Source organism: Miscanthus floridulus, chromosome 7, assembly GCF_019320115.1.
Source record: "Miscanthus floridulus cultivar M001 chromosome 7, ASM1932011v1, whole genome shotgun sequence".
Classification (NCBI taxonomy): domain Eukaryota; kingdom Viridiplantae; phylum Streptophyta; class Magnoliopsida; order Poales; family Poaceae; genus Miscanthus; species Miscanthus floridulus.
In genome coordinates, this window is record NC_089586.1 from 66,265,876 (window position 1) to 66,277,185 (window position 11,310).

An 11,310-nucleotide genomic window follows, 5' to 3' on the forward strand; every position below is an offset into this window, starting at 1 on the left:
TGATAAAGAATACCGGATTTCAGCTTGGATACATCCTCGAACTGTTGGCACTTCCGGTCGAGCTGCTCGTTTTTACTTTTGAGTTCTCCGTTTTTCTTGCCCAACTGCTCGGACATATTTCTTAGCTCCTCGGATGCAATCGCCAGTTGCTCGGATGTCTTCTTCAGCTGCTCGGATGCAGCCGTTAGTCGCTCGGATAGAACCCCCTTCTGATGTTCAAGGTCCCATGAGTTCGACTCTGCAAGGTCCCCGCTCGCGCTGGGCCCTCTGAATACTCTTTTCCAAAAGACTTAACGCCTCCTGGAGTTTCTTATTTTCCTCGATGAGGGGCTCCATCCTCTTCATCAGTTGGTGCCGTTGCTCGGCTGTTCGAGCTATCCCCTGTGGATGAACAATGCTAGAGATAAACCATGGTCTCCAAAAACATAAATCAGTGTTTCAGGTGCGGTACTCACCTCGATTTGAGTCATAACTCCAGCAACGGTGGATTTTAACCTCTTTATTTCCCTGGTGGTGTCTTCTTCCTCGACAACTACCACCTCTTCCCCGTGTTTTTGGAGAATCTGGACAGACTAGGGTTTGGGTGCGGCACGCTCGATCTCCACAACCTCGTCCTCCTCCACCGTCGGTTGAGGCACCACTAGGGGACTCTGTGGTCGGACAGCTGCTCCGACCACTCCTGGCATCGCTTCGGGTGGTGAAGGTTGCTCCTCGGCCGTCAATGGAGTTGCATCGTTAGCCTCCGGTGCATCAACAATAGCTGCAGTTTCTGCTTCCAAAGTATCAACTTTTTCAATCGTAGCCTCGATCGTGGTCGTCGACGCGCCTGTCGTGTGCGCCAATCATTCACCGTCTCTAGGACCGCTAGCAGCGGCAGCTGGCCCATCCTCTGTTTGCCGAGCACTCGGGGACTCCCGGATGGGGGCAGTTGGCATTTTTTCTACTGAGGGTACGGGCCTTGGTGTTGCCCTACATAATATCGGCTTGTCAATAACCAAGAGAATTCAAGGAACAATATTATTAGTCCAAGGCAAATATACTTATGGTTTGGTCTTCCGATTAAATTTCTTGAACCGGCGATGCCTGCCTGATCCCCCAGGCGCTGCTGCTTGGTCCGCCTGATGGGAGGACTCCTGCTCCTCTACAACAGGGTGCCGCTCTACTTGGTGCCCCGGGGCCGCCTCTGTGCGAAGCTCTACGGTTATCCCCTCTTGTTGCTCGGGGACTTTCATCATCTACGCCGCTGGGACTTCCTCCGTTGCCCGCACATAGCTTCTCCTTGCTTGCTGCTCGGGAGCTTCAGCATCCGTCGATGGCTCTTTCGTGCTCGGCGGATGCGCTGCCTGGTCCTCGTCATTGTCCGACCACTCCAGCACAGTGCTTCTTCATGGTCGAGCGGTCCGATCTTCACCAAGCGAGACGCCGCCCGATTTGTGTGCAGTAGAGCTTGCGGGTTTTCTCCTTTTTTGGACCGTCTCATCTATTGCCGATCTTTTCCCACGGATCTTCTCTGATACTGAGGATGGACTATCCGACGAGGTGCTCTGCTCCAACTCTTTGGGCTATAGCGGCCACCGAATGTCCACTCCTTTCGGCCAATCGGCTCTCGGCACGTTTGAAAAGTATATTGCCCTATCCTGCGAATGGATCTTTACATAAGTAAGTCAGTCCTTTGCTCGGAAATTGATGCCTGAACAATGCAAAGTGAAAGGGTTACCTGAGGAGGTGGATTGGTACAGTTGAAAGCCTTTGTTCCTTTTGGCCAGTTGAATGAGACATTGGAAGTAATAGGTTCATGGCATGGTCTATTACTTCTTTCTTCGTCAGACAGTCTGTGTTTTCCCGGGTACCGTCGTTGTCACCTTTATAGTCGAACACTGGGTGGGCCCTCTCTTTGTAGGGCTGGATGCACCACACTATGAAGCTAGTTGCCACCAGTTCACCCTAAGCTCCATGCCCTTAATCAAGTCTAGAAGTTCCGTTACTTGCTCCATGTCAGCATTATTGGGTCTCTCCGACCAGTTACAATGGTTAACCAGGATGTGGTGGACGTCGCATCGAATCATTGGGTGACTTTGTTTGATATAGAACCATATGGCGTTCCAACCTTTAAGGGAGGTATTTAGCGGTACACTGATGTATTCGCTAGCCATCCCATCCCTGAGTTGCAGGTACACGCCGCCGACCACCTTGAAACCGCTGCCCCCCTTCTTCTTCAGACAGAATAGGTGTCTAAAGAGGTTGAAGTGCGGAAGAACACTGAGAAATGCCTTGCAGAAATGGATAAAGATCGACACGTGCAGAATGGTGTTGGGGTACAAATTACAGAGACTAATCACCCAAAACTCCATAAGATCTCTCAGAAAGGGGTGGACAGGAAACCCTAATCCTTGCCAGAAATAATCTTCAAATACTACAGCCTCATCAGTATGAGGTGTTGGGAAGGGCTCACCACTAGCCGGCCGCCAACCAGCAGTGAGGTGGTCTGGGAGAACGCCCGCCGCCACCATCCTATTGAGATCCATCGCCCTCGTCTTCGATGGCACCCACTCCTCGTCGCGGCTGGCTCCGGTGGCCACCTTCCTCGGCTTTGTAGCCCCTTTTTTCGGCGCCATTCTCTCCAGATTGGTACTGGATTGGAGGTGAGTGCTCGTGTTGGTGCGGAATGTGGAGCGTAGGGATTGCGAAGGAAGGAAGAAAGGCAGATTGAGTGAGGTAGGAGGCGATGTATGTGGTGGCGCGGTTATAAAGCACTTCCCCCACCTTTCATTGCATCTGAGGGTTTTTGGGAAACCGTTCCCGCGATTAGCGCTACTTTGACTCCACCAAAGTGGTTTAATGGGCCACCAATTGGGCTATCACGTAACAGTAGCCCACGTCGCTCATTTATCGCCGCCAAATATTCACCGATTTCTCCACAAATTAATGAGGCTCAGTACCCTATGCTGCACAGCCATTACTCTGATTTTTTTCTCCACGGTTTGATTTATCCGATATCTACGCCCGAAACACGGGGACTGGCTACTTGCTCGGCTGGTTTACTTTTTTTTCTGAGCCTGGCACCACGTGACTACGTCACCTACTGTCAGGCTCGGGGACTAAGTGGGCACACTTCACCTTGCGGTGAATGTGTTTGTTTTTCATCTCGAGGCTACGCTCGAGGACTGGTTACCTGCTCGGCTGGTTTACTATTTTCTGAGCCTGGCACCACGTGACTATGTCACCTACTATCAGGCTCGAGGACTAAGTGGGCACACTTCACCTTGCGGTAAATGTGCTTGTTTCTTCTGAAAGACTCCGAGCCTCTAAAAGTTAAATCAAGGTATCTTTAACCTCGTGGTCGGACTCTAAGTGGGCACACTTCATTTTACCGTGCAGGAATTTTCAATTTTGGAATTGAGCTCCTTACACCCTTATGTCAAGCCGTGCTCGGAACACACTGCTCGGCGATGGTGCTCGCTGCTCGGCAGCTGCTCACAACTACTCGACGATTTATTATGGTGGTCGGACCATGATTTGGACAGCTCGGCTTTTGTTCGCACCTGCTCGGAAAAGTTCAAGACGGCGTTGCTCAACGGGTACAAGGCACTCGGGGACTAGCTGTGGGGGGTACGACCCCGGATACCCATGGCAAGCCACATGGGCTATGCCTCCAGGGGCGGCCCAGCCCACGAGAAGGAGCCTTGCGGGGCACGATTCTGCTCGGCGCCTCCCGCAAGGCACGGGGAGGATATCCTGAAGATATTATGAGATCTGATAGGATGTGTACGATCCCATGTTTCTTGTAATCTGTTATTACTTTCCGGTTATCTCTCAGATCTAACCGACTTGTAACCTTGCCCCCCGGACTATATAAGGCAGGCAGGGACCCCCTACAAAATCACCGTAAATCATATGATAGCTAATACAAATCAACAGACTATAGGAGTAAGGTATTACGTCATACTGACGGCCTGAACCTGTATAACTCGTGTGTCTCTATTGCCTTCTTGTTCTTGATTACATGCTCCTCTACCGATCAATCTACCATCGCGGGATACCCCTCGGTGGACTGTCGACGATATTCTGTCGACACCTCTAGAGTATATAAAGAGGGGCAGGGGTCCCATAGTTGGCATGCCCCATTCCACATCCAATCACACACGTAATATCATATGATAGCCAATACAAACCAACAGACCACATGAGTAGGGTATTACATCATGCAGATGGCCCGAACCTGTCCAACTCTTGTGTCTCTGTTGCCTTCTTATTCTTGATTACGTGCACATCTGCCGATCAATCTACATTTGTGGGATACCCCTCGGAGGACTGTCGATGATATTCCGTCGATAGTTGACGCGTCAGGTAGGAGTGTGCATGCTGTTTCCATGACGAACAAGATGATACACTTTTTAGGCTCTTCGTCCTCTCCAAAGTCCGGACAGATCTTTACGGTCGGATCGATCTCTTGGGTTGTCAAGGCTGACCGAGAAGGAGAGATCTTTAAGCCGATGCAGATCGATTCTGCGTCGACCACGTCAACACCTGCAACAGCAGATCCGATCTCAAAACCGCCTCCGAGGTCGTCTTCACCAACAACTCGCCGCCTACTGCCCCGCTACTCGAGGAAGCAGGTCGACAACGACGATCTGATCGCATCCATCGATCAGGTCGGCCAAAAGCTCGCCGACTGCCTCTCTCTCTCACGGAATTGGCTCTGACCACTCTGGTTCGGCGCCGACCACCTTCCGGTTCCGATCTATCGGAAGCGATCGGCAAACTCCAAGGGATACGGTCACCATCCATTAGGATGCCCTAAGGGACAAATTCGTCGACCAGATAACGCCATACACCGCCCAACCAGACGTTATGTCTAAAGATAAGTACCATTTTATATATGAATATTTAATAAAGTTTTCGCCACGATGTTTCTTCATACTATTCTCTACATGATTATTCTCCAAACGACTTTTCTCCATGTATACCATCTTAAAGATGACATACACTTTCGCCTCAACGGCTCCCCGAACAGCCACGTTTACGCTTGTGCTCTCTAGAGACGGCACTGTCTCTGGCTTCTCCCTACACGTGCACGAGCGCCTGCCCTCTGCGTTATGGGTGGTTGACAGCGGTTCCTCGATGACGCTTGTCTTCCTACATGTACACGAGCTCTAGCGCTCTGCGTTATGGTTTACGGGCTAGCCGAGTCTGGGGAGCTCAACCAACAAACTAACAGCTCGGGGCAGTTTATATTAAATATAAACACACCTCCAAAAGAAAACTTAATGTTTACAATATATTTAAGATATTCTTCATCAATTCGCCGATCAACCACGTTCTCACTTGCATTATTAGAAATAGCCATGTTCTCGATCTCACTCCTACATGTGCACGCGCGTCAGCCCTCTGCGTTATGGGTGGTCGGCAGTGGCTCCTCGGCGACGCCTGTGGTCTTACGTGTAAACAGGTGCTAAGCACTCTACGCTATGGAGTATGGGCTAGTCGGGGCTAGTGATGCGATACAGAACTAACTGATAGGAAGTTACTCATATTTAAAATATGAACACTTCATACCAAACATAATGTCTATCTATTCCGCTCTGCTGTCTTCATCGTCGAGTTCATATATTTATTTTTACATTATGTAATACTCATTCTACATATTTATTACAGGATCATCGTCCGGGTGGTCGCACCACCTGACCTTTGGACTTCTCCGTCGATCAACTGGTCGGACCGCTAGGTTCATGGACTTCGTCGCCGACCAGTTGGTCGGACTATTCGACGTTCACTTCTACTCGGCGCTCACTTCGCCACCGACTAGTTGGTTTGGCTACTCGGTGCTTGATTCTTCGCAACCAACTAATCGGATTGTTCATCGCTTCATTGCCAGCTAAGCTGGAGACTTGCGTTCGGATTCTTCGTGCAAGAGTCGCCAGTTAAGCTGGGGACTTCCTTGGCGACCGGGTCCTTGCTATGTCTCATCGGTGTGCTATCACGCCGCTTCATGCTATTCGGATCAGGGTGCTGATCTTGGACAGCACGTCTAGGGTCTTGATATGCGCATGTCAGATGACGTCGGTAAGCTTTTAGACTTCTTTTCTTTGACCCTACTTCAAGATTCATTCTTCATCTTCCAGTAAGCTCGTGGACTAAGTGGCTACACTTCACCTGGCGGTGAATGTAGTACTTATTTCTTGATTTACCCTCTTATTGACTGGAGTCTAAGTGGCTACACTTCTCATAAGGGGAAGAATTTTTAAATTTTATCTTGAGCCTCTTACAACCTTCTGGCAAGCCTTACTTGGCTAAGTACGAGGTCTCCTAACCAGTTAAACTAGTCGGTATTAACTTTCACCGCTCAGGTCACTAGTTAAACTGGTCGTCTTTGATTTTCATCGCCCAGGTCACCAGTTTAACTGGTCGGCTTCGACTTCTACTACTCGGATCACCAGTTAAACTGGCCGGCTTCACGTCAAACTGGCCAGACTTGTTCAAGACGGCGCTGCTCAAAGGATACAAGGCGCTCGGGGACTAGCTGTGTGAGGTATAACCCCAGGTACCCACGGCATGGGACATGGGCCGCACGGTTAGGGACGGTCCAGCCAACAAGATTCAAGACTTGCGGCGCACGGCACTGCTCAGCGTACACTGCAAGACATCTAGAAGATTTGATCGGATACTATAGATATTGTAATCTAATACTTGCCGTATAACGGATTAGGATACTTTTCTTATAACCATATCCCTCCAGAGTATATAAGGAGGGGCAGGGGTCCCCTAGTCGGCATGCCCCATCCCACATCCAATCATACACGCAATATCATACGATAGTCAATACACACCAACAGATCACATAAGTAGGGTATTACTCGTGCAGACGGTCCGAACCTATCTAACTCTTGTGTCTTTATTGTCTTCTTGTTCTTGATTACGCATATCTCTACTAATTAATCTACCTTCGTAGCATATCTGTCGAAAGATTACCGACGATATTCCGTCGATCCTTTCTTTAAATGGTCCCGCTTCCTGATCGCTAGCATATATGCGGATTTCGCAGAGAAGCATCCTTTTGCATCGTCATGCCAGGCTACTGTATCTACCATACCTTCAAAGACAGGAATTGACAAGATAATATCCGCATCTTCTTTCACAAATATATCCCGGATCAGCTGAGTATCCCAACTTCCTGTACCCGGGTCTAGCAGGTCAGCTACCTTTCTAAGAACCGAGCCATTTCTAGATGTGATTACTCTTCTGGCTCCTGTACCCGGGTCTAGCAGGTCAGCTACCTTTCTAAGAACCGAGCCATTTCTAGATGTGATTACTCTTCTGGCCTCCCCTCTCGGGATCCACTTGTTTGATTTGATGATGGGTTATCTATCACGCTTTTAGCCCTCAGAATTTAGCCGTTCCGTTCCTCCCATCGTCCTTTGCCGCAGCATGTAAGTTTACCTAACTTCCATTTAATCAGGATATATCAGATGAATGATGCATGTATACAAACTTATATACAGACTTAGGGCGTGTTCGGTTACTCCAGATTGAGTGCCTGGAATGATTCCTGATTGGATTGGTTCACTAATTTATATAGCGTTGATGAACTGGAATAGAACGGAGCCTTACAGAGTTGTTACCAAAGTCCGCTCTTGTAACAGTGTCGTATAGCTAGACACAGCACAGCAATTATATAGTATAGTATAGTTCTGTTTGTGAATGATTTCGCGCGGTCAGGGAGGAAACGCAAACGGAACATGTCCAACATGGTAGTAAATATACAAACGACCGCCTATCAAAAAAAAAAGTAAATACAAACGACGGAACCATGTTCAACATATATATAGTAGTAAAATACAGAGACAAACCTCCAGGTAAAACCGTGCTTCACAAAAAGAGAGACAACGCAACACAAGCATATGATCAGAAACCATCACGTCTCACCGAGACAATTGGTTGATTTGTTCACAACAATAAGTGTCTAATAACAAAGCTCTGGAGTCATCATAATTCACATCAAATATGTCAGTGCACATTGCAGAACCCATGCACATCGGCCAACTAAGCATGTAGTTTGTTTTGACATGTACCAATAATAACATAACCAGCATATTACAGCAACGGATAGAACAAAACGTGGCTGATCGATTTACCATCAGTACGACCAGATTACACAAGATTAACACCAAAAAGACTATTCAATACATGAATATAAAAAGTAAGCAACCATCACCACAATGGGCAAGCAAAGTTCAGGATTATTAAAACCAAGTTCCGATGATGTCCAACAATTGGACTCTGACGGGCAAGCACTCAACCTAAACGCAAGCAGACTCAGGGGTCCAGAACGAGAGGCAGCTCAGTACTTGTAGTCCTTCACGTGGAGGCTCTCCGAGACACCCTCGCCGGCAGCAGCGTCACCCTTGTATGTGCCGAGGGTGGCCTCTGAGTTGGCCTTGCACCTGGTGAGGAAGGCAGCCCTGGCCTTCTCCACATTCTCCTCCTTGCCAGCCCAGGCCTTGAGGGTGCTCGCCTGAAGGGCACGGCCGAACGAGAAGGATAGGGACCACGGCTTCTTGGTGTTGAGCTTGTTCATGGCGTTCAGGTTTAGGGTGGCCTCCTCCTCACTCTGTCCACCAGAGAGGAAGACGATGGCAGGGCACAGCAGCAGGGACAGTCCTCTGGAGGGCACGGACAGTGTACTCGGCAATCACCTCAGGAGCCACCTTCTTGGAGTCGGAGCCGGGGGTGACCATGTTGGGCTTCAGGAGGGTACCCTCAAGGAGGACATGGTGCTCGTTGAGGGCCTTGTAGCAGGCAGCAAGGACAATCTCCGTGACATAGGCACAGCGCTCAATGTCATGTGGCCCATCGACAAGGATCTCAGGCTCAACAATTGGCACCAGACCGTTCTCCTGGCAGATGATGGCGTAGCGAGCAAGACCCTGGGCGTTCAAGTCAATGGCAAGCTGTGATGGCTCGTTAGGGCCGATGTTGAGGACGGCACGCCACTTGGCAAAGCGGGCACCAGCCTCGTAGTACTTGGCGCAGCGCTTGCCAAGGTCATCATGGCCCTGGGTGGTGGTCTCCTTGTTGGTGCCAGCAACCTCAATGGTGCCCTTGTCAACCTTGATGCCAGGGAGCACACCTCCCTCATTGAGGACATCGACGAAGGGCTTGCCATCCTTGGTTTTCTGGTAGAGGGTCTCCTCGAAGAGGATCACACCGCTGAGGTACTGGAGGGCACCAGGGGCACAAAAGAGCAGCTCACGGAGGGCACGGCGGTTCTCCTCAATGTTCTCGACATTGATGCTTGAAAGGCGCTTGCCAATGGTGCCCGTGGACTCATCAGCAGCAAGGATACCCTTTCCAGGGGTGCCAATGTATGCGGCAGTTCTTGATGAGCTCATCTGCAAAACAATCAGCAAATATGTTTAGCTAACAAGCAGTACATATTGATAACTCAGATCACAATCAATAAACATGGTTCATGTAACAAATATATATTAGCTAACACTGACGTGCTGGAAGTATAACTCTCCAGAACTATTGAAACATAAAACTGTGTAACATTGTGACCAACCAAATTGAGAATAAATTAACACAATATATATCCCAAGAGTATTTTCTTCACAGATGTGACTAATAATGAAGACAACGACGTCTTTGCATAGCTCCATTCTAGAAAACAAGAATGACACAGTGGAAAAAGGCATATATATTTTTAACAACAACAACCAGGTAATGTCATTTGAATCTAGACCACAAACCACGAGCAAATGCTAGCAAGCTAATTTGATAATTATGATACTAATATGTATTGTATCCACCATGATGGAGACACATAAAAACTAGGCAGACACATACCGCTAAGCATTACATACCGCATGGATCTGAATAAAAATCAGCAAATCCCATAACAAATTGCATCATAAAGGCACACTACATGCCCTTTCAACAAACCACGAAGCCCCTAAAGCTATGCAGGTAGACGATACCCATCATAGCAGACTGCGCGGACCCTAGCAAATTTGCACAAATCCTACGCCCAAAAGGATCTAGAAAAAAAGCTCTATCAATCATTGGCATATCCATCAACACAGGATAGGTTAGCTAGATCTGAGAATACCACAGCGAACGATTAGCAGATCTGCACCACACAGTACAGCGAACAACAACAGAAGCATATGAGCAAGGAACGAACGAGAGGAGGTGATGATTGTACGCACCCTTGTACTTTCCGCAGTAGGCCGACATGATCGATGCGCGCGGGAGGGGAGGCTACGGGAATTGCAAGGGAAATTGGCGGCGAATGGCTGAGCGGGGTAGGCGGCGATGGAGATGGGGGGGTAGTATTTCAAGGGAGGTTCAGCTTGTGCGAGGGGAAAGAAACGGGATCCGATCTGGGTGCGCCACCAGGAACGCGCAGGCGGGGGGCGGTAGCGGATGCAGATCCATCAATGTCCGGAGTTCTCCGTATTTCCGTCCGAAGCCCTCGGTTTTTTGCGTGGACCCGTTGTTTTGTTTCCTTCGTCTTTCAAGACTGTAGAGGGGCCGTTAATCGATTAAACTATTTGACTTAGAATTTGATATTTTATAACTTTTTAAGCATATAAATAAGTCTATCTCAAATTTACAGAGTGAGAGATAAAAATGGATTCTATAAATTATTATGCTATAATTCTACTCTTCAACTTATAGCACACTCTTCAACTCACTTTTCTATAATAGAAATACAATATATAAATATGTCCCTTGTATGCCTAACAATAAATATACAAATATATTTCATATATAACTATATTAGCTTAACTAATCTATGCCTAAATTATAATTATTATAATGAATTCAATTCCAAGGATTCAAACGGTTTTTTTAATTCATTTTTAATTATTATTTAAAGAGTTATTTAAATAAAAATTGATCTTTATATTTTTTTTACTCTCTAAAAGCTCTTTTATATATCTTCTATGTCCTCTAGAGAGCTAACTCTGCTCTCTATTTTTAGCCAACGAGAAATTTGAAATATAATATGGTAATATTCAATGATCTAATTAAAAAGGATTTGGAGGATAACTTTTCAATAAAAATGTCTACTTTTAACAATTAGAAAAGGATATAAAGAGTTTTTTATAATGTGTTTACCATAGTGTACTCACTGGCTATGTTTATCTATCTATCATATCTATATCTCTACTCTATAATAACTATTTATATCTATATCTATATTTAATAGTAAAGAGTGAATTTTCTTCTTTCGTTACTTAGAAGAGTTCCCAACATACTATGTCTATATCTATAAGACTACACTTGTTTCTATACATCTATCTA

The 11,310-nt window shown here is 47.3% G+C and overlaps 1 pseudogene; it reads right to left on the reverse strand.

The window, feature by feature from the left end:
• Positions 1 to 8,032: 8,032 nt before the first annotated feature.
• Positions 8,033 to 10,471, reverse strand: LOC136467050 (fructose-bisphosphate aldolase 1, cytoplasmic-like; annotated as a pseudogene).
• Between the last annotated feature and the right edge of the window lie 839 nt (positions 10,472 to 11,310).